At 38.9% G+C, this 24,716-nt stretch overlaps 2 long non-coding RNA genes across 7 annotated transcripts in view; both read right to left on the bottom strand.

Annotated features, from left to right (window-relative positions):
- The window catches only part of LOC103352084 (uncharacterized), a 190,686-nt gene that overhangs the window by 96,172 nt on the left and 69,798 nt on the right, over positions 1–24,716 (bottom strand). The window lies entirely within an intron of this gene.
- On the bottom strand, positions 607–23,612 carry LOC149124633 (uncharacterized). Of its 4 annotated transcripts, none has more exons than XR_016212941.1 (4): positions 23,488–23,612; positions 20,740–20,847; positions 18,335–18,419; positions 607–743 (listed from the first exon to the last, which is right to left on the bottom strand). It is a non-coding gene; the product is annotated as an uncharacterized LOC149124633 (long non-coding RNA). The 4 variants fall into 4 exon arrangements; XR_016212942.1 differs by lacking the exon at positions 607–743 and adding an exon at positions 1,014–1,146; XR_016212943.1 differs by lacking the exon at positions 18,335–18,419 and having other exon boundaries at positions 609–743.

The following is a 24,716-nucleotide window of genomic DNA, read 5'->3' as shown; positions in this document are numbered from 1 at the left end:
TTTCTCACTATGCCTAATTTACAAATTAAATTTTATCATAGGTATATATGCATAGGAAAACACATAGCACATATAGGGTTTGGTACTATATGCAATTTCAGATATCCATTGGGAGCCTAGAAATACATCCTCCACAGATGAGTGGGGAGGGAGCTACAATGGTAGAAGAATTCAAGAAATAGTGTGAGAAGAGGCTGATATAAAGAGGAGGGAAAGGCTGAGGAATCTCCAAGGTCTGGCAGTACAGGAAGGGGGACCATAAGAAGCCATTCAGCTTGTAAACATGCCTTAGGACTCTCAAGACAAGATTCTCGAGCTCACTAACTATGAGGCATGGAGACAGGAATAACCAAGGGCATATGACTAAGCCTTGGAAGGATACGGTTGAAAATCTGTGCCATGTGCCCCAAGAAGGGCAGAGATCAGGACACACTGGGAAAATCTTTATGAGAGGAGAGGAAAAAAACTGAGCTGTGGTTTGAAACATCAACAAGGACTCAACAGGAAGTACTGGGGGAAGAAATCGTTCTTAGTTACAATAGTATAAGCAAAGGCTTCTAGAAGGGGCAGTGGGGTGGGGGGCTCAAGGATTTCAATGGCAACCCCATGACATTCACATTCCACGTACAAGTGATTAACAAAGAGAAGGTATCAAGGGGTTGCTATGCCAGATCTGGGCCCAGCACAGGGAAAACTACAGATGTGGATGGATGACCATGGGCTCCAGACTTTTCACTGTGAACCTGTAGAGAGAAAATTGACACACATGAGACCTTGCACCTTACATGTTGCTCAAGTACCTGGGGACAGAAATTCAGGAAGCACAAGGGTATTTCCAAAAGTTTACATAAAAATAGAATAAAGAGGCAAGTTGACTTTGGTGCAAAATACTTCCATATCTATCCAAATAAGGGATCTTCAAAAAGTTCAGGAGAAATGCATATTATGAGAAAAATATGCATGGAAGGCAAAAAAATTTTACACCAAAATAAACTTACCTTTAACTCCATTTTCCGTAAACTTTTGGAAGTACCGTTGTTAGAGAGGAACTTGAATTTGAGAAAGGCTCCTGGAAGAAAGACTTCAGGCTAAGCCTTGAAGGGTGGTTACAATTTTGATAGGTTGCTGGCAGCAGAAGAAAGAGCACTGGGAATGTAAAAAATAAGCATGGTTTGTATTCTGCATGGCAGAAAGGCAGCGTTGAGGACTAAGGAATTACAATCCATTGCATGTGAGTACTGAGGTCTAATCACAGAGAGCTATAAAATCTTAAGAGGATGGTGAATCACTACATGGATGGACTTGAGTTGGGGAAAATGAAGATACCACCACCCACTGGTAGGCAACTCCGTTGATTCAGCTCCAAAATGAAGAAGACCTAAACAAAACAGTAGAAACGAGAATAGAAAATGGCAGATGCTAATCAACAAAAGCTTAACAGGATGATACATTTACTTACAGGATTGAAATAGAGATAAATTCAGAGTGATGCCCCTCAGAGAAACTGTATTATTGGGAAGGGAATGCATGTAGAGAATATGTAATATGTTTGGTTTAAAATCGATCAAATCTGGCAAGGGTGCATGCTCTGGCTTGGGAAGACCCTGCATGCTTATCTCAGTCTCAGAGACCCAACAGCCTCACAGCCTTGGGGAAGTGGACATTTGGCAGCTTCGCGGCTGTGAATCAAGTCCGTCCCATCTCCCAGCCCCTTCTCATGGATACCCAGGTTTGTAAGTAGAGCTGCAACAGCCTTGGCAGGACAGACTGGCTGTTAGTGTGTATAATTAAAAATTTTGCCAAAGCTGATTTTTTCCTAATTATACTCAGAAAACAACAGGAAATACATTCCATTGTTATGATTACAGCTCAGCACATCAACTGTGTTCTGAGGAATGACCAGACCTATTTTGTACTTTATCTCACTTAGACTCTAAGCCAAGGTCACAGATACTATTAACCCAATTTTACAGAAAAGAAAATAAAACTAAAGCCAAAAAAGGACAAACTGCAAATTCAAAAACCTAGTCAAGTGGAATGAGAATTCTAATCCAGTCTTTTTTTTTTTTTTTTTTTTTTTTTTTTAATCTGCAGCTCGTACTCTTTCACCAAAATCACAAACAGAAACTTCTGGTCAGAAGACAAGAGGAGTGAATATCTACATAGTTATTTAAAAGATACCTTGAAAACTCAGATGAAAGGGAAGCAAGTGACTGGCCAAAAGGTCTACCATGCCATTCTGAAGACCTATAATGTTATTCCATGGCTGTCATCTAATATCATTCACTTAGTCACATATTTTTTAGATTTTGAACACCTGTCACTTTTATCACTATTTTAATACAACTGACATCTAGATTTGAAAAGATAATTTAGGAGTAAAACCTCATTACATCATTATCAGTAAATGAAAATATTCTCCCAAAACAAATAAGTTAAGCCAATTTATAAAGGAATAAAAACAAATATCAAAAAATAAAATGAGAATTATTCCAACATCACTAATAACAAAACATCTTAAACACCATTTTTCACATATCAAAATAGCTCAGAATTTTTTTCAGAGACAAATTAACAAAAGTGAATGAAAATGATTACTCTCATAGCATGTTGATTTAAGAATAAATTGATGTCATCTTTCTAGGGGTAAGTTGATATTATAAATAAAAATCACTAGACTAAACTAACTCTTTGACTCAAGAATTCGTCATATGCAAGGATATTTACCTCAATATTATTCAAGAAGTGAAAAATTTTAAACAGGTTAATGTCCTACAATAAATAATGATTAAATGAAAGTGGAATACATTGTAGTTATCCTGAGAATCCCATTATGCAAGAATATATAATGACTTGGAGAAATAATTATAACACATCATTAAGAAAAGCATGTTTCAAAATAATATTACAACACTAGATGGTGTGTGCTATAAACAAGTTTGATGTGTATAGAGGAGGAACTTCAAAAGCAGACTCAAGAGAGTGTGGATAAAGAAAGGAAGAATATTCACAGGCTGAGAAACTCACTCAGAGTAAAATAGAAGATAGTTATATATTTGCTTAAAAACTCAAGGAATGATACCCTGGGCAGAGAAGACCTGTGCAAGGCTCAGAATGAGGAATGCCTTCATATAAAGTAAGTTTGTATTAGTGCCAAAAAAATTTTTGAAATCCATATAGCTTTCCATAATATTCAATTTCCACAAAATTTTGTTTTAATTAATTTATTTATTTTCATTTTATTTGAAAGGGGGAGAGAGAAGAAGAAAAAGGAGGAGGATGAGGAGGAAGAGGAGAAAGAGAAGGTGGAAGAGAAGGGAAGGGAAAGGAAGTGAAGGGAGGAGAGGGGAGAGGGAGGGCAGGGCAGGGCAGGGTAAGGAAGGAAAGGGCAGGGCAGCGAAGGGAAGAGGAGAGGAAGGAGGAGAAGAGAGAATTCCCATATGCTGGCTAACCCTCAAATTCCAGCAATACCTAGGGCTTGGCCAGGCTGAAGTCTGGAGCCCAGAACTCAATCTGGGTCTCCCTTGTGAGTGGCAGAGTCCAAGCATTTGAGCCATCACCTCCTGTCTCCCAGACACACATTAGCAGGAAGTTGGATAAGAAGCAGGATAGCCAGGACTCAAATCAGGCACTCTGATATAGGATGTTTATGTCCAGAGCAGCATTCATATCATTGTGCCAAGCACCTGACTCCCTACAAAATTTTTGAAGACCCTCACGTATACAAATATTATTTATTTATTTATTTATTTGAGAGGTAGAGAGCAAGAGAGAAAGACAAGAATAGATACAAAGACAGAAACAGAAAGAGGGCAGAGCTCCCGTCCACTGGTTCACTCCCAAAATGCCTGCAATGGCTGGTACTGGGTCAAGACAAAGCTGGAAGCTAGAGACTCCATCTTGTTCTCCCAAATGGGTGTCAGAGACCCAACTACTTGAGCCATCATGGCTGCTTCCCAGAGTTTGCTTTATGGTAAGCTGGAGTTAGGAGCCAGAACCAGGAGTGAAAGCAAGGTATTCCCTTGTGGAACACATGCATTTTCAATTCTAGGCTAAAGGCCCATTTCTTAGATATCAAAATTTTTGAAAATTTTGGAAATATTGGACCAAGTAAACGAGAAGAAAACAAAGGCCTGTGTGCTGAGCTACGTGGGCTGCTTACACAGACGGCTCTGGAGCAGCCTCATGGCTTTCAGACAAGGGAGTCACATGGTCAGGTTCATGATTTAGAAAAGGCCACCCTGGCATCATTTAAGTGAATTGACGCAAAGGGAGAAAATCAGTTCTCAGGAACCTGTTCCAGAATGGATAGGAGACAGAATATGAGCCCAACACTAAAACTAGTGAAGTCACAGTGAAGATAAAGAGGTGCACTAGAGAGAGTTTGACTCAAGGCAGAAAATAACCCTCAGTAATGGACAGAAAATCTGGTATAACTCAGGGTTAAGTGTGTGAGACTAATGTCTATGATGCATCTCAGTTTGTTCCTAAGGTCACTGGAGGAGATAAAACACTTTTGTGTAAAATGTAAATGAGTTTTGCAGATATCTCACATTTTGGAGAAATAACAATCTGGAGGTTAGCAGAGAGGTTTGAATGCACACCATCAATCAGGGACATCATTAGACTATCAGTCATTGAAGAAATCGTTGGTTTACATGGAAAACACTTTACAATGAGTACAACATAAATTCAAGGGCATAATCCTGGGTAACACCAGAGTTTAGTTAACAATAGCAAATCTACAAAAGTGGTAAGAGGTGGCCACAGAAAAAAATGCAGAACCTTTAAGGAGGAATGCCAAAGCAGGCAAAGGAGGGGAGTATGTTAAGATGGAGGGAGTGTCCCCAGGGTCAGATGCCAAAGAGATGGAGTAAGCTGTGAACTGAAATGTGTCTGTTATCTTCAGCAAAATATCACCAGCCAGGGGCCTGTGTCAGAACCTTCTCAGAGCTGTGTGAGATCATAAACCCGACTGTAAGGCAAGAGTAAAACAGAAGAGACAAAACAAGGATGGAGATATCCTTCACAGGGCTGACACAGAGAGGGTGCCTGGGGCTCCACAATATGTGGGTGTTTGGGCCTTCACCTGGGAGATACTCACAAATGTTTCTACGTTGAGAGTGGGTAGATGAGTCAAGAAGAGAAAGTGTCAGTACACAAGGACGGTTAAGGAAAATGAGAGGGCTGGCTATTCAAGGGGGCGATGGGGACACTCGGGGTGGAATCCACAGTGCAAATGCTGGAAAGTCAGAGCCTGTGCCTCCTCTGAAATTTGGGAGCAGGGGTCAGAGGAGCTTGTAGGGAGTAGGGCAGGAATCTGAGAATGCACTCACACAGTCATTTCAACTCCACCAAAGCAGTTCAGAGAACATTCTGAAAGGCATGAAAGGGAGGGAGAAGGTTGGGTTTCAGAGAACAATCACAAGGGAACAGGCTCTTGGCAATGTAAATCTTGCACATTGAGCTTTCCAGATTAGAATCAATTCAATCTTAAAAATGCCAATATTAGTTTTAAAATAGGTGAGCACAATTATCAAGGCAAATTTCATCACACATAACTTTGTACCTATTTATTTTGTGCATGTGCATTTTCTACATTCTTTTTTTTTTTAAAGGAACTTTTCTTTAGGTAGACAGAATTGGAGAAATGTAAATGTCAAAGTTTGGTGAACTTTCCTTTTACTTTTCCTCCACCACAAACATACAATCATTTAAAGATTTAAGAAAACCACAGATGATAATAGAGATAATATTTTTTCATTTACAGCTCTTGTTAATACTGTTTTAAAATTCCCATGCAGTAAAATGAAATATTATCAATTAATAAAGTAATATCTCTTTATTTTCACCATTGATTTTTTTCAAAATAATTTACAAATTAAGATATCTACTAAGTGGGTTCAGGAAAGGGATGCATAGACCATATGACATTGCAACAAAAATCTCATTAACCAGGTGGATTCTTACACCACAGCCTGAAAGCAAAAAATATCCACACCTGGAATAGAACTGTTAAGCTCATTTAGGAGCTATTTTTGGTTTCATGATTACAGTGAAACCTCATCAATACATACTTTGCAAAGAAAAACAAATGGACACTGTACAAAGGCAAATCCAGAAAGGTGGTGCATCTAAAATTAACAAGAATCCTTGCTAACACTGTTTCCTCTCTTGGATACTTAGAAAATGCAATACCCTCTGCATGGTGGACATTTAGCACAGTAGTTAAAATCCAGATTGGGATGCCCATAACCCAAAGCAGTGTGTCTGGGTTCAAGTCCTGGCTCCAAATCCAGTTCGCACTTCCTGCTAATGTACACCCTGGGAGGCCGTAGATGACGGCTCAAATAGTTGGGTCCCTGACACCCATGTGGCAGGATTCAGACTGGCCCAGACTTACAGGCAATTAGGCAGTGAACATGCAGATAGAGGATCTCTGACTCACTGCCTATAATTTTTAAAGTCAATGCTTCTTTATAAGGTAGATGACATTGTTACCAGAATCAGAGAGGTTCAGATGCTAAGAATTCAAGCAAAAAAGGGGAAAACTAAAGAGCAATTCATGAGGAAGTCCAATGGCACAAAAAAAAATAAAAATAAAAAAATAAAAAAAGCAGCTTCGGCACTCCACAGTCCAGATCTGCTCATCATCCTTATAAACCCAGATACTGATATATCCAAAGCAATATTACAACCCTACCTTCCTGCCTTTCTTACTTGACTCTGTCTTCTTGTGCCCTATGTTTATACTAATATTTATTTAGTTATTATGTATTCCTTACAGTATTCAGAATTCAGAGGAATTATGCATAGAGAAACATTTAGAATGATAAAATTAATCACCATTTAATTTATCAGCTCTGTAAATCCAAATTTTCATGTCCTGTGTTAGGGCTATTAGAAGAGATGCTTACCTGTATATAGTACATAGGAGCCAAGTACCCTATTTTCATGGTTAATTTTGATTCATGTCATTTGATATGCACTAAAACTTTTTATAACATCCTCTTATAATATCAATAAGAAGGCCATAGGGTCAGGTTTGAAAATGTCAGGAACTGTGCAAGCCGAGAGAGCCAGAAGTAGATCCCAAATCTTGTCGTATATGCAGTCTGTCTAGGATTCTGCCACTGTCATTGCTGCTGGTCCTTGCACATTATTACCATCGCTGGCACTCACACCATGTCCAACAATGAATAGGCGATGCTATTTCTATGGCAGCCTGCTTAACTTGGGCTAATACAGCAACCATCATGGAAAATTCCCCAACCATTTCCCTCTTTCAACATTAAAGGCTTCAGATTCAATACACTGGTGAGAATATCTGGTGGGCTACCAGTACAGGAACTGGGAAAGGAAATATTTGCCTCTCTTCAGCTTCCTTGGGATTCTCTTCAAGTAGGAAAGATAAATGGATGCCAGGCATCTAATCTCAACAAATTTCCACTGTAGGGTACTATTTTGCATTTTAAAACTGATTAAACTAATGACTTAAAACCAGTAAGCATCTTAAAACTGGTATTTGAGTATTCTGTAGAAATACATGTTTGCATTAAGAAAAGTAGGGACATTGTTGCAGAAAATGTGTGAGAATTAACACTAGTTCTCTTCACTGCTTCAATGTCTCAAATGTATTTCTGAGTAACATTGTAAAGAGATTTTGATTGTATGGAAAGCTTTCGGAAGAGAAAAAAAGGCCAATTTTCACATTCTGAGATATCTTCATAATTTTCACATTAGGAAGGAAATAAAGACATGGAAACTGCCTTAAAATAAAGGTTATAATAAGCTAATGTATAATAAATTGTCCCTTATGGAGTTTGAAGAGAGAGGATGGAGCAGCAACTGCATTCTCTGCTCTACCCTTACCTTCAGTAAGTATCAAGTCCTGCAGAAAAAGACTTCGACGGAACAGGCACCCAGGAGATGAGCTTACCTCAGTGAATATTAAAGAAGGAACCATTTTCTCATATCCAAAGGAACAGAAATCACATCTCTGTGGTCCCTAGATTCTTGAGTTAATTCATCATTCATTCAATGATATGCATTAAATGTGTCCTCCATGGTGTGCATCATGGTACATGCTGGTGAGCAAGGTGGACAGGGCCCTTCTTATCCTTGTGGTTTTCTTCTTTCTATAAATGCCTAGCCTTCTCCCATGGACATTGGAGCAATTGTTTTGAAGAGCCAACAGCACTCCTTAATGCAGTAAGTACAGATAAAGAAGAAGAAATGTGTGCATTGATAGATGTTGGGTCAGGGGAATATTCTGTTCAAAACTGAAGAACTCCCAACTTTGAATTTGTCACAACAAGGTCTTCTATCCCCTGGTCAGATGATAAACTCATCCCTGATCAGAAAGATGCAAGCAATTTTTGAAATCAAGTTGCTTATGTGAACAATCCTCTTTACCTCTGAAAGTCTGTGGAGATGATCAAGATAAGCAGGCAAATCAGTTTAAAATATTTTGGTTCCATCTACTAGCAGATACTCTTCTATTACATTGTCCTTCAACACTTGGTATGCTGGCAAACCTAGGTAAAAGTGACTCCTACAGCATGAGATGAAGGTATCCTGAGATATTATAACTATACTACATTTCTCTTTTTCTAACTCATAGCCTAACCTTGGGACTTCTCACATATTTGCAATTGCAAAAAGCACATCTTCCTTCCCTTTGTACATTCTAGCAACAAAAGCTTTGTAACTGACCAAAGTGTTGGATCAATCAGATAGGGACCTAAAATTGGCCTAAAAAACTGGAAGGAGGTGGCCAGAACAGCACTGAAATGGAACACCGGCTCAAGTGTCCCTAAAAGCATAGGCAAGATATCACTTGGACCCAGCCTCTGATGCTTAGCTCAAGGTTTTCTTATCCTCCCCTTAGGGTGGCTAAAGGAATTTACTGAATTGAGAGAGTGGTACAGCTGGCCCTGCAAGCTTCTAATCACTGGACTCAAAGGCACTTGCTTCTCCAACAAAGTCATGTTGGCCAGTATTAACCAGAAGAGGGTGTTTAGGGGAATTCTATGTCAAAGAAGGGAAATTCTAGGTGTGGGGCACAATACAATCCCATTTGTATGTAACCTACTAGACTTACTAATGCCCACTTGGCCACCAAAAAAAAAAAAAAAAAAATCCAAGTTAGGTCCTGAGCATCACTGACCAATCAGGAACTTAGACCTGAGCTAAACCTGCACCTCCCAGCTGCAATTTCAATTTATTAGAACCTTTATTCCTAACTCCCAAGGAAGTCTTGAAATTAAGCAATAACTATCCAGCTTCTTGCTCTGTACTTTGCAAATAAATACTTATTTTCTTCAACCACCCCGTGTCAGTGAATGGATTTCTGTGTGTTGAGTGAATGGTCTCTGTTTTAGGGGTTCTAGAGCAATTACTCCAACTAATTTGGGGAGTTGTTCTATAATATCAGATCTTAAATAAGGGAGGAATTCATGACTACCAGTTGAAATAGCCAAGTTTCCTATCAAAGAACCTTCAGCCCACCCTAGAGACCTGTTTAAAAACCACCCCCAGTTTAAAAAAAAAAATCTCTTATTTTTTTTTTTTTTAAAAAAAGTCCTCTTGCTAATCTGAAAACTGGGAAGAGCATATTTGAAACTACAGGGTCCACCTTCCCCAGGTGGCCACTTGAATAAACCTGTTGTTTCCTTGCATCAATTCTCATCTCCAGTGTATTGACTGTCCAGCATCCAGCAGCCCAGGCCTAATTTTAACCAGCAACAGTATCAATAGATTTTTGTTTCACTTTTAAAATCTTTGTTTTTAAACAATTATTATCTTTGAATGACATTTTATAAATGTCCCTAGGGTTTTGTGCTCTGCCAGATACTACTGAAAACCTATTTGTCTTTGAATTGGAGAACTCATTCAAAATTCATCTACACTGACAAGGATTTTCTGTAGGAAAAGTGAGTGAAACAAATGAGAAAGAGTTGATCTACAAGATAATGCAAAACTAAGCTAAGCTAATCTAATGATAATAATGATAAGGATAATAATGAATATTAATAACTGAGTACTTCTCACATGCCAGTGTTATTCTAAGCTCTTCTGTTCTATGTGTTTGTCTTCAGTACAAACCATGAGGTATAGAGTGAAAGTATTCAGTGCCTTGTATTCCATTTATTGGAGCTGGAATGTAGGGACCACATCAATTTTCCATTTAATCCTAAATTTTATGGAGACAATGTTAGAGATGTTGGGGACAGGGTTTCAGGGTACAGGGATGTAGAAAGAAGAACCAGGGAGATTCCAAGAAGGCAGATTAGGGAACGATATATTGCACTAGGGATAAGGAAAAAAAAAGTGTAGGACGTGCACTCTCAGGAGAAAAAATGCTAAAAATCCACAAAAGGAAGAGGAACACCGTGGACCTGTGTGGAGAGTGTGGGTGTGCAGCATGAACATGAACACAACACACAACCACAGCAGCTGCAAATGAGAACAGGCAGCACCTTGGAGATGCAAGTAAGACCAGACTGTGACAACTGTTGGTGAGATAGCCAGAGGAAGAGTGTGGTATGAGTCCAGACTGGAACCCTGGGAGCTAGCAGTTGCTAGCAGTTGCCCACAGACCCAGTGGAAGTACAGGGGGCACATTTATTTTGCCCCAACTTCCCCACAAAAGCACCTGCTACCTGGTTGAGAAAGGGTGGGTGCCATTTTGGGTTTGGGCAGGAGCTGTGGAAGACTTTGTGCATGTGCACAGCAACTGGCTGAGAAAGGATGCCATATTCTCTGCAGTACTGGTGGCAATGGCAGGGAGAGAGCAACATTTGGCCAGTGGTTCTTATGTACACATGTGATTCAGTGATTCTAGCAGAAGGAACAATCCACAGTCCCCACTGACTTTGAGCCTTGCTGGGAGATGGCAGGGCAATTATGTAGGACAGTGAGGTACCTGTAGGCTCCCAGGATCAAGACCCCTAGGCAGAGCTGTCTCAGGAAACATCTGCCTCTCTGTTGACTGGACAGGCTGGCAAGGCAGAGAGAAACCTCTTTATCCAGCAACTGTAGGAGCCTTGTGTGATGAGACCATGGGGACTTTGTAGTTACATGAGAAGTTGCAGGGTATATCTGGGTCTCTCGACAATCAATAGGTGTGAATCCACACACTTAAGAGCTTCTTGGTTGACAACAGCATGTCACTGCAGCAGGAACTATGCTCACAGTGAGGATTGTGCAGATCATTTGTACAGTTCATCTGGTGGCATGGAACATACTGGGGGCTAACACTAGGGCACTGAGATCCACCATGCCCAACTTGGGTGTTGCTCTGGATCCTCACCCAACACTGGAGCATGGACCAGAGCTCCCAGGCCACACCCACCACACACCTCGTGGTATTCACTAAAAGTGCAGACATTTCACTAAACCACAAGGCATAGCACAAAGATAAATGCCATCAGAGGAAAAAAAAAAAAAAAACAAAATTCAACTCCACAAATGCATAATAATAAACAGATATTCAAGAAACAAGAATAAGGAAGACATCATGATCCCCCCAAAAAGGAACACAATGTTTCAATATTAGAATGTGAAGGTGAAGATGAAGATATTGAGGAAATGCCAGAAATGGAATTCAAAAAATTAATCATAGGATTATTCAAAAGCAATTAGAAGCAAATCCACAAACTAAAGAAAACCATACCTGACATCAATGAAAAATTTTCCCATGAAATTTAGATTTTATAGAGTATCAAATCAAATAATAGAAATGAAGAATTCAATAGATCAAATAAAAAATATGGTGGAAAGCCTTAACAGCAGACTCGGTGAGACAGAAGATAGCATATCCAAACTAGAAGACAAATCTGGAAATCTTACAGTCAGACCAAAATTTAAAAAAAAAAAAGAAGAAAAAAATAGAAAAGTTAAAAACAGTGTTGGAGATTTATGGAATACTACCAACATATGGGTCTTAGGAGTTCCTGAAGGTCTGGAAAAGAGAATGGACTACAAGGCCTATTTAGTGAAATAATTACATAAAACTTCCACAATTTGGAGAAAGGAATGTCCAAGTAGAGGAAGCACATAGAATTCCTAAATGATATGATCAGAAAGGATCTTCACCACAAAACATTGTAGTCAAACTTTCCACAGTGAAACATAAAGAAAATATTCTAAAATGTGCACAAGTGAAATGACAGATTACTTTCAGAGGTTCTCCAATTAGACTTTCAGCTGACTTCTCATCAGAAACCCCTCAAGCTAGAAAGGAATGGTGAGATATAGTCAAAAATCTTAAAAGAAAAAAAAAACTATCAACCCAGAATACTGTACCCTGAAAAGCTCTCATTTATGAAAGAAGATGAAAGAAAAACATTCCATAACAAACAGAAATTTAAAGAATTTGTCACCACTTGTCCAGACTTACAAAAGATGTTTAAGGATGTGCTACACACAGAAACACAAAAAGATAGCTACTATTATGAAAGAATGTGAAGGCAGAAAACTCCCTAGTAAAAGTACAAAAGAAGTCCAAAGTAAACAATAGGGATATTTATGGAAAAATGGCAAGACCAAGTCATTACTTAAAAATGGTTACCTTGAATGTAAATGGCCTCAATTCTCCAAGTAAAAGATACAGACTGGTTAAATTTATTACAAAGCAAGATCCACTTATTTTCTGCCTACAAGAAACACATCTCACCAATAAAGATACATGCAGACTGAAAATGAAAGGATAGAAAAAGATATTCCATGCCAACATAAAGCAAAAAAGGGCAGGTATCAGATAAAATAGACTTTAACATAAAAACTGTTAAAAGAGGGCCGGCGCCGTGGCTCAATAGGCTAATCCTCCACCTTGCGGCGCCGGCACACCGGGTTCTAGTCCCGGTTGGGGCGCCGGATTCTGTCCCGGTTGCCCCTCTTCCAGGCCAGCTCTCTGCTATGGCCAGGGAGTGCAGTGGAGGATGGCCCAGGTGCTTGGGCCCTGCACCCCATGGGAGACCAGGAAAAGCACCTGGATCCTGGCTCCTGCCATCGGATCAGCACGGTGCGCCGGCTGCAGCGGCGGCCATTGGAGGGTGAACCAACGGCAAAAGGAAGACCTTTCTCTCTCTGTCTCTCTCTCTCACTGTCCACTCTGCCTGTCAAAAATTAAAAAAAAAAAAAAAAAAAAAAAAAAAAAAAAAACTGTTAAAAGAGACAAAGAAAGATTAAGGGACCAATTCAAAAGGAAGATGTGAATACAATAAAAGTATACACACTCAATTACAGGGCACCCGCTATTTAAAAGAAGTATTAATGGATCTAAAGGGAGAGACAGATTCCAATGCAGTAGTAACAGAGGACTTCAATTCCCCACTTTCAGCAATGGACAGATCAACTAGACAGAAAATCAACAAAGAAACAGGAGAGCTAATCAACACTATAGACCAAATGGACCTAATTGATATCTATAGAACTTTTCACCCCACAGTTGCAGAATACATATTATTCTCATCAGTGCATGGAACTTTCTCTATTATATATGATATGCTAAGCCATAAAGCATGTCTCAGAAAATTCAGGAAAATCAGAATCATACTATGCATCTTCTCTGACCACAATAGAATAAAGCTGGAAATCAACAATTCAATAATCTCTAGATCATATGCAGACACAGAGACTGAATAATATGGTCCTGAATGAACAGTGGGTCATAAAAGAAATCAAAAGAGAAATAAAAAATTCTGGAAACAAATGAAGGTGGCAATATATTAAATCAAAACATGGAATACAGCAAAAACAGTGCTAAAAGAGAGGTTTATAACAATCAGTGCCCACATGAGGAAACTGAAACCAAATAAATGAGCCATCAATACATCTCAAGGACCTTGAAAAACAACAGCAAATCCAACCAAAAATGAATAGAAGGAAATAACTAAAAGTAGAGATTAAATAAACAAAATTGAAACAAAGAAACAATACAAAAGATCAGTGAAATGAAGAGTTGGTTTTTTGAAAAGATAAACAAAAATAGATAAACCATTGGCCCATCTAACCAAAAAAAGAGGGATAAAATCCAAATTAATAAACTCAGAGATGAAACAGGAAATATAAAAACAGATAACACAGAAATAAAAAGAATTATCAGGAATTACTACAAAGAGTTGTATGCCAACCAATTGGAAAATCTGGAAGAAATGGATGTATTCCTAGACACATACAGTCTACCAAAATTGAGTCATGAAGACATAGAAAACCTAAACAGACCAATAACCACAACAAAAAAATGAATCAGTAATAAAGACACTCCCAGCAAAGAAAAGTCCAGGACTGGACAGCTTCACTGCTGAATTTTATGCGACATTTAAAGAACTACTAATTCCATTTTCTCAAGATATACAACACAATCAAAATGGAGGGAATTTTTCTAAGCTTATTCTATGAAGCCAGCATCCTCTTAACCCCTATGCCAGAAAAAGATACTACAGAGAAAGAGAACTATAGACCAACATTCCTGAAGAACATAGATGTAAAAATCCTCAATAAAACATTAGCTACTCAAATCCAACAACACATCAGAAAGATCGTTCACCTGGACCCAGTGGGATTTATCCCTGGTACAGGGATGGTTCAACATTCACAAATCAATCAATGTGATATGTTACATTAAGAAATTGAATATCAAAAACCAAATTGTTATCTCAATAGATACAGATAAAGCATTTGATAAAATAAAACATCCTTTTATGATGAAAACCTTAAGGGAAATGGGTATAGAAGGAACATTTCTCAACAGAGTCAAGACACTCTATGACAAACCCACAGCTAGCATCCTAATGGATGGGGAAAGGCTGGAAGCATTCCCCCTAAGATCTAGAACCAGATAAGGATGGCCACTCTCACCATTGCCATTTAATATAGTCCTGGAAGTGTTAGCCAGAGCCATCAGGAAAGAAAAAGAAATTAAAGGAATATAAATTGGAAAGGAGGATATCAAATTATCCCTATTTGTAGATGACATGATTCTATATATAGGGGATCCAAATGACTCCACTAAGAGACTATTGGAACTCATAGAAGTGTCCAGAAAAGTGGCAGGATATAAAATCAACACACAAAAATCAATAGGCTTTGTATACACAATGCCATGGCTGAGAAAGAACTTTTAAGATAAGTCCCATTCACAATAGCTCCAAAAAGAATTAAATACTTTGGAATAAATTTAACCAATGATGCCAAAAATGTCTGATGAAAATTATAAAACATTAAAGAAAGAAATGGAAAAAGACATTACACACACTTGATCTTAGCCAAAAGACTGAGAAGTGATAGAATACATTAAAAAATGGAAAAATCTTCCATATTCATGGATTGGAAGAATTAACACCATCAAAATGCCCATACTACCAAAAGCAGTTTACATATTCAATTTCATCCCAATAAAAAAAATCAATAACATTCTTCACAGATCTAGAAAAAAATTATGGAAACACAAGAGACCCCAAAAAGCTAAAACATTCTTATACAACAAAACTGAAGCCAGAGGCATCACAATAGCAGATTTCAAGACATACTACATGACAGTTTTAATTGAAACAGCCTGGTACTGTCACAAAAACATACTTGTAGACCAATGGAAGAGAATAAAAATTACAAAAATCATTCCATGCATCTATAACAAATTTATGTTTTACAAAGGAGTTAAACTCAATCCCAGGAGCAAGGACAGTCCCTTTAACAAATGGTTCAGGGAAACTGGATCTCCATGTGCAGAAGTAGGGAACTAGATACCTACCTTATAGCTTACACAAAAATTCATTCAAAATGTATGAAAGTCCTAAATCTATGACCTGATACCAGAAAATTACTAGAGAACATTAGGAAAACTGAAAGACATTGGCAAAGAATTCTTAGAAAAGACCCCAAAAGCACAGGCAATCAAAGCCAAAATTGACAAATGGGATTACATCAAGCTGAGAAGCTTTGGCACTGCAAAAGGAACACTCAGAAAAGTGAATAAGCAACTGACAGAATGGGAGAAAGTATTTGCAAACTATTCACCTGACAAAGGATTAACTTACAGAATCTATAAGGAGCTCAAGAAACAAAACAAGCACAAAACAAATAATCCAGTTAAGAAATGGGCAAAGGTCATGAACGGGTATTTTTCAAGAGAAGAAATTCAAATGGCTAACAGACACTTGAGAAAATGAGCAGGATAATTAGCTATCAGGAAAATGCAAATCAAAACCATGGTGAGGTTTCACCTCACTCCAGTTAAAATGGTTCTCATACAGAAATCAATAAATAACAAATGCTGGTGGGGATGTGGGGTATCTTGGTGCACTGTTGGCGGGACTGTAAACTGGTGCAGCCATTATGAAAGATAGTATGGAGATACCTCAGAAATCTGAATATGGACGTACCATATAATCCTGCCATTCCACTCCGGGGAATTTACCCAAACTAAAAGAAATCATCACATAAAAGAGTTTTATGTACCTCCATGTTCATTGCAGCATAATTCACAATAGCTAAGATATGAAATCAGCCCAGATGTCCATCAAATGTTGAGTGGATAAAGAAATTATGGTATATTTACACTATGGAGTACTTGTCTTTTGTAACAAGATGGACACAACTGGAAACCACTATACTTAGTGAAATAAGCAAGTCCCAAAAAGATAACATATGTTTTACCTGATATGAAGTAACTAATAGAGTACCTGAATTGTAATGTATTGGAGTAAAATAGACATTTTAAGACTTGATGAGTCTCTTCCATTGAGGAACATTGTTTCTTTTTTTTTTTCCTCTTCATACTATTTGATGAATTTTTTTAACTTAGTGTTCACTATATAAACATTAAGTAAATTGAAAATAGATCTTTGTAAAACTTATGAGTGGGAATGTGAGAAGGAGGAGGACAACGGATGGAGTATGGGTGGGAGGGAGGTTAGGGGTGGAAGTGTCACAATGTTCCTAAATCTGTATATATAAAATACATAAAACTTGTATAAATTAAATAAATTTTTATAAAATAAATAAAGAAGAACCAGAAGATATGACTTATGAACTGTCTTTACCTGAAAAGAAAGAGAAATATAGTGGCAAGAGAAAAACAAGAAAGACTAAGGAGCTCTACCAGACTTTGAGAAAAAAAAGTAAGAGAAAGTTTCCATGGGGATTCATTGTACTGAATCAGAAAAGTTTCAAGTTACCAAGATACCAAGTTACCAGGTGAAGGGATTCTGCTAGTGAAATTGCTGGGCATGAAGAGGAACAAAATCTGGACAGGAGATGTAGAAGATTCAGAGTCTAGGGATGGAGGTGATACTGTCATTATATGAAAAAGGAGATATAGGATGTCAGAGAGAATCATCAGGGTAACATTGATATGGGTGTGGGAAGGCAATATAAAATAAATGTAGCATCAAGGTAGAACTGAGAGAGACTTGGGTGTTTGAAAAAACATGGCTATAAGCTCTCTGCTGTGGCCAGGGAGTGCAGTGGAGGATGGCCCAGGTGCTTGGGCCCTGCACCCAATGGGAGACCAGGAAAAGCACCTGGCTCCTGGCTCCTGGCTCCTGCCACCGGATCAGCGTGGTGCGCCGGCCACAGCGCACCGGACGCGGCGGCCATTGGAGGGTGAACCAATGGAAAAGGAAGACCTTTCTCTCTGTCTCTCTCTCTCACTGTCCACTCTGCCTGTCAAAAAATAAAAAAAATAAAAAATAAAAAAATTAATAAAAAATAAAAAAAAGAAAAAACATGGCTATAGAGCTGCCTTTTCTCTACCTGCTATTCCTGTTTATCTGATCCTGTATCAGAAATAAATACTTGAATTTCCATTATGTCCTTGGATATTACCAAGTTAAATAAGAAACACCTCTTCCAGATATGCTGATCTTTTCATTGCTAGCCTTTCTCAGCTTTCAGAATTGCATCAGAAGCTTATTCTCAGCCCCTTGCTGTTTACTTCAAATCCGAGGATCCAATGTCCATTCAGCTAATTCTTCTCTCCACAGGATACACACCTTGAGGCCCAGATGGCTGCAGAGCAATTCACAGGATACAAGGCCAAACACATCACAGCAGAATATGCAAATCAAACAGCCTAGCCAGGAGGAAACAGAACCAAGCAGCCATGAGGCTTAGGATAGTCTGAATAAAAGTCTCCAGAGATATCCATGCTCTGGTCTCTGAAACTGGATCACCCTATAGAAAGGACTTGGAAGATGTGATCAGATTAAAGCTCTGTAGATGAGTAGGTTATTCTGTAGTATCCTGATGGGCCTATGTGCAATGACAAGCAAGAAGGAGGAAGAAGGATACTTCAGTACAAAAGAGGAGGGGGCATTTTCCACACTACCTGGTGAAGGGTCCCAACAGTGTTGCTCTTGATTCCCGGCAAAATGTAAAGGGAAGCTGTCACAATATCCAGAGCCCTTGATGTCCTGCAAATGAAGCAGTAGGATGCCCTCAAATTCCCCGCAAGAACTAGATTTCCTTGTTGCCTCCATAAGGAACCACTCCTCCTCACTCTTGGACTGTAGCCCCATATGACTAATTTAGAACTTCTGGCCTCCAGAACTGCAGGAAAGTAAATTTCTGTTGCTTTTGTCATTTGTTACAGTAGCCATAGAAAACTAATACTAGGCTCTTCCCTCAATTGGCCTAGAGAGACAGGCCCAATTATTAGAGAGAAAAAATATTCCTCCATGTCAGCTTTACAGTATTGATCCAAAAGAAAGACGTCATTCATATTTTCCCAGAGAACTTAAAGTATACACAGATTTACGTATTTCCAGCAGAGCCCTGACTGATTTTTAATCCCACATGCTTCCCTTCCATCCATCCCTGTTTCCCCAACTCTTAAGTACACGGCTATCTCACTACGTCCCCTAGGTTGCTTTCCACAATGCCCTGCCTCTGCTCACATGGGAACTCCCACTAAGACATTCTTGTCCTACTAATGTCAATCCATCCTTCGAGACAGAAGAAAACTTTACTTCCTTTCCAATCCTCCCTTGTGTCTACAGAATGTCTTTTTCTCTCCTTTGCTTTCCTATGGCTTAGAAACATTGAGTATGAATCACATCACATCCATCGTTTATGTACCAGCTGGTGAGCTCCTTCAGATTGGAGACTGTGTCCTCTTTCTCATTAAAACACCTGCTATGTGCTGGGTATTAAATAGGTGTTTGTAGTTGACATATACTGGATGAATGCCTGAGCCTGTTTTCCCTCCCCTGGGCCGATATTCCAAGTTCTTCTTTAATTTCTTGTATCTTCATTTTAAAAGTTAGGTTCAGGGGTGACATTTGGTGTGTCAGTTAAAATGCCTCAGGATTTCAACATCCCATGTTGGAGGGTCTGGGTTCAAGTCCCAGAACTGCTCCTCACTGCAATTTCCTGCTAATACCCTGGGAGGCAGCAGGTTATGGCTCAACTACTTGTGTCTCTGACACCCACCAAGACCTCAGACTGAATTCCTGGCTCCCGGCTTCAACTTGGTCTAAGCTTTGCTATTGCAACCATTTGGGGCATGAACCAGAGGACAGGAGATCTCTTTGTCCCTCTTTCTTTCAAATAAAGGTTTTAAAAATAATTTTATTATTTATTTTATTTAATTTTATAACATTCACATGCCAATAGATATTACTAAGTTAAATAAGAAGCTATTTCCTTCAAAATTACTTAGAAAATTGATGACACTAAAAAATTGGTAACTTGAATGACAGCATTATGAAAAATGCAAAGGATTGATAATTATGTCCTTTTAAATTTTAATCTGCATATAATATTTTCATATATAATGTGACATATATGTGTGTGTATATATGTGTAAAAGGTATAATGATCAAATCATTATACAGGGTAAGTAGTATTTCTGTCTCAAACATTTGCCATTCCTGTGTGCTGGGAATATATATTCTTCTAGTTATTTTTAAATATTTAATAAATTGTTGAGATTCTAATTACCCTTTTGTGCTGTAGAACACTAGAACTAACTCCTCCTAACTGTGTTCTGATTTCTGTTACCTTATCTGTTTCCATCTCCTCTCTCCCAAATGATCACTAATCTACTTTGTTCTTTAATAAGATTAATGTTTTTAGCTTCCAAAAATGAGAACATACAGTATTTGTATTTCTGTGCTGAATTATTTTATTTAATATGAGGTTTTGTTCATCTACTCTAAGGCCAACTTTTGTTCCAGATGAAATTTTATCCTTATGGTCGCAACAATCCCAACCCACTGCTTCCCCCTACTCTCTGATAATTCTATTTTAGTCTGATATGTATAGATCCAGCCCCGGATAAATATTTAAGTAAATCCTGTATCTAGTATACATAGTCATATGGAACATATATGTTGCATCTGTGTAGATGCATTTGTGTATCAAGATTAGATGATGAAAGAAACAGAGGTTTAATTTAGTACTCAGACATTTCCTGCATGACTAGATAAAATCTTAAAAACAAGGTTTAATTTTTAGAACTATAACAGTGGAGCTAAATAGCTATATCTTAGGAGTACCTTGACAACTATCAAGCATATGTAACAGAGCCTAGCATACAGTGATTGTTTAGTAAATAAAATCTATAATGGACATTCTCTTTTAAATGGCACCAATTATTTTCTTCAGAATTCTTTCTATTAAAATATGTTCTTAAGCATGTGCTCAACAAAAATGAGATACTGTGAGCAGATTATTGTGGAGTTGTATAGACATACCAGGCCTCCCCAGTACCTCCTGGCATCTCTGACTCACCTGGGTACCTCCCCAATGAGATTCAGTCCATTACTGCAACTTTTCTGTGGTCCATACAGATCCAATCTTTCCCACCATCATTCTCATTAACAGCGTATTTGCATCACTCTGTAAGTGATTCATAAGTGATTAATATTTTAGACTTTGCCCTCTAGTAGTCTAAATTTGGAAAGATCACATGGATGGGATAGACTGCTGTACTGGGGTCAGAAAAGTAGGGCTCATCGAAAACTAGAGGAACAATGTGCGTGAACAAAAAAGACAAGAGCCTGAGACAAAGGCAAGACTGATGAATGAGCCACTTGCTGCTTTCTGCAGCCCCTCCCCGCTGACAAGGCGATGCTGGGCCAGAGCCTAGATCTTTGTGCTGTGGAACATGGAGACTGGATCCAGAGACACAGAACAGGAGACTGAGAAGGAGCCTGCCAGAGCAGTCAGAGGTTTCAAAATACACGTAAGATAGGACTCAGAAAGCACAGGGCAGAGGGAAGAAAACCCCATGAGGTTGGGCAGTGAAGAATGGTCTTAAATTTGTCTGCAAGTTCTGGAAAAATGGAAAGAGAGTCCAATATGGTATCAAATCCCTTCGAAAGTTCATTAAAAGACACAAGAAACAAATGGATTTTCTTTTTATTTATATTTTGACACCTATTTGGGCTTGTCCAACTTGACCTCCTTAAGAAAACAGAAGTCCCTGATTCTCTTAGGGATGTGGGGGGAAGAGGGTAGAGGGAGAACCTTCATTAGCACTTCATGTGAGCAAAAATTCAAGAACCTTATGGGACTCCAGCATCTCACTCTACAGCTTAATCTGGTGGTCATCAGAGGTGGACCTCAAGAAGCATATCTCATTTAAGGTTGGTATCCTAACCTGAACTTCCGTAACAGCATTAAACTCAAGGTTGACAATGCAATTCCAGGTTCTTGATCCCAGTCTTGTGTCCTGACCATATCCCTTTTTTTTTTTTTTTAATTTTTAACTGATTTAAAAATCATATAGGAGGCTGGCATTGTGGCACAGCAGGTTAAGCCACCACTTGTGGTATTGGGATCCCATATCTAAGTGATGATTTGTGTCCTGGCTGTTTTGTTTCCAATTCAGCTTCCTCCTAATGTGCCTGGGAAGGCAGCAGAGGATGGCCTGAATATTTGAACATCCTGCTACCAGGATGGAGTTTCTGGCTTCTGACTTCAACCTGGTCCAGAACTGGCTGTTGCAACCATTTGGGAAGTAAACTAATTGATGGAAGATTTTTGTCTCTCCTTCTGTTATCCTGCCTTTTAAATAATGTTTTCAAAATTAAAAATAAATAAAAATTGTACATATTATTGGGGTATCATGATGATTTGATACATGCATGTATTGTGTTATAGTCAGTCAGGGCAAACATATCTATCTCCTCAAACATTTACTATTTCTTTATGGTGACAATATTCAAAATCCTTTCCTATAGCTTTTTTAACACAGACATTAAATTGCAATTAAATTGGATTCTGAGCTGCTTTTCAAAACCAACCTGGGCCTTCTTAACTCTCTGCCTGGCTTCTTGTGCTTTTAGCCGCTCAGTATTGATTTAGAAGAGGTCCTGGGATTCTTCCTCAGGTAAAGCTCTCCCTGCCCAAAGGATTTATACATCAAGATGCAGTTCCGATGTTGGGGTGTTTTAATTAATCAAGGATTCCGTGTTACATTTGCATCACTATAAAAAAATACCTGAGAGAAGCTACTCATAAAAGCAGAAAGTTTATTTCTGCTTATGGTTTTGGGGGCTCACAGCCCCAGGTGGGGCAGCCCCATTAGAACTGGTATTAATGAGGGTGGTAGATGGCAGACACATGTGGAGGGAGGATGTACAGCCAAGAGGCAGAGAGAGACTAGGAGGACATTAGCACTCCATGCCCACATCTTTCTGAAGCCATCACGATTCGATCATGGGGGCTCTGCCCCAGCAAATTAATCCAAACAGTCACCTCCCAAAGCCCCCACGTTCAGACATTACAACTCGATTAAGTTTGAAAGCTTAATCCAATAACTGTTAAAATTAATCCATTAACCACTAATACAAGCTTCAGGGACCAAGCATAGGATACATGAGCCTTTAGGGGATACCCAAAGTAATATCCAAACTACAGCAGGTGGTCTAATGCAGAGAAGAGAATCTCAAGCCTTTTTGTATTACTCTTTTTTTCTGTCGCTATTAAAAAATACTCGAACCTGGGTAATTGATAAAGGAAAAATGGGTTCTTTTGGCTCACAGTTCTGGGGGCAGGAGAGTTCAGGAGCATGGCATCAGCATCTGGTGAAGGCCTCGTGACAGAAAGCAGAAGAGCAAGTGGGCACATGTGGAAGAGGGAGGGGACCTGGGAAGCTCATCTGATAACAGCCCACTCTGATGGCAATCCATCAAGTCCCCAGAGACCTAAGGTACAACACCACCACCACCCACCACCACCACAATCACCCCCCATCCAGAGAAAAAAGCTTTTCTCCCTCGTAAAGGCCCCACCATCTCTCAACACCAGTACCCTCTGACTTTACATTTCAGTGTGAGATTTCTATAATTTGTAGAGACAAGCCTTATTCAAACCATGCCAATATTTGAATGAGAGTTTGGAAATTTAAGGAGATTTAAAAAATTTAATTTGAGGTCATAACTTTAAAACAGCTTTGTTCATCTGAATTTGAATGTACATGTGTTCTTAGAAGAAGTTAGAATAGGTTGAGAATGGGGCTCTGTGCAAGCTTACCTTGTAATGCCAGCAAAAGTCAGTCTCATTCTGGCCTCTTTGGAAACGATAATTTTCTTCAAAAAACAAGCATTCCCCTCAACTGCGGGAACTTTGCTCCTTGGCTAAAAGAGCAGTAGGTGAGCCCCATTTTCCTCCACCATGAAAACCTGCAAGTGATTAATTAAGCCAGAGTAGATTTGTCTTTGGGTCTGGTTGAAAGCGATAGCAGCCTGTAGAAAATGCAGCAGCTGTCTCCATTTCTCTACAGAACTCTTAGTGGAACATGTTTTCCCCTTTCCTTTTATTTTAAAAGTTTGCCAAAACACTGCTGCTCGGCTTGCCTGTCCTTTAGCCAGGCATTCAGTGTGGGAATGATTGAAGTGGGCAATTAGATTCTCCTCTAAGCTCCTCTTCATTTTCCTTTGGTAGACATTTAGTTCTTCATGGAGAAAAGATGTTTCAATGAGGGAGGGGGAAAAAAAACTAATTTCATTTTATCTTATTTGAATTCAGGAAAGATCTTGGGGAGAGATGTGTGTGTTTCCTGACACACTGATTATTTTTGAGCAGAAGAGAGAAGGAGCATGTTGATTAGCTGGTGTGAGACAGGAAAACACAACTTCTGTCCATCCTCCTGCACTGCTGGCTCCCTTACCAATGTGCCCCATGCACTTCCCAAGTTAGAAAGAAAATGTTCAAAACCACATGTTTCCAAATACCCTAATTTTAGGCTTTCTCACTGAATGTAAATACCACATCAAAGCACTCATCCATTCATCTTTAACTTTGTCAATAATTATGCCAAAATGTAAATTAGGTCGCTCCCCATCCACAGGTGCAAAAGTGCTAGGCCAATGTTTTTCGCTCACACTCCACATTGAATCATCACTTTCCTTACTCCAGCCACTGGGAACTCACTCCTCCTAACTGATAGAACAATCACTTGTAAATGGCATGCTCTTGAGAACATACTTCCAAACTCTGCACAGGATAACACAGGAGAGAGCTGAAACATTCCTGCTATAATCCCCAAAGCATTCTGATATCTGAAATCACACTCAGAGTTCAGAAGCTTTTCTGTTGAGACCACAGTGTACTTCATGGATTTCCTATGACCTTGTTGCCCTTCATTTCCCAAATTTCCTTAGGACATCAGTAAATATTCATAAGACATAAATTTCATGCCAATATACTCTTTTTTAATTTTGTATTCATTTATTTGAGAGGTAGAGTGACAGACAGAGACA

The sequence above is a fragment of the Oryctolagus cuniculus genome, chromosome 9, assembly GCF_051225735.1.
Source record: "Oryctolagus cuniculus isolate XC-2025 breed Fujian yellow rabbit chromosome 9, ASM5122573v1, whole genome shotgun sequence".
Taxonomy (NCBI): Eukaryota; Metazoa; Chordata; class Mammalia; order Lagomorpha; family Leporidae; genus Oryctolagus; species Oryctolagus cuniculus.
Note: the sequence above shows the minus strand (reverse complement) of the source record. Positions and strands in the feature narration are given on the sequence as shown.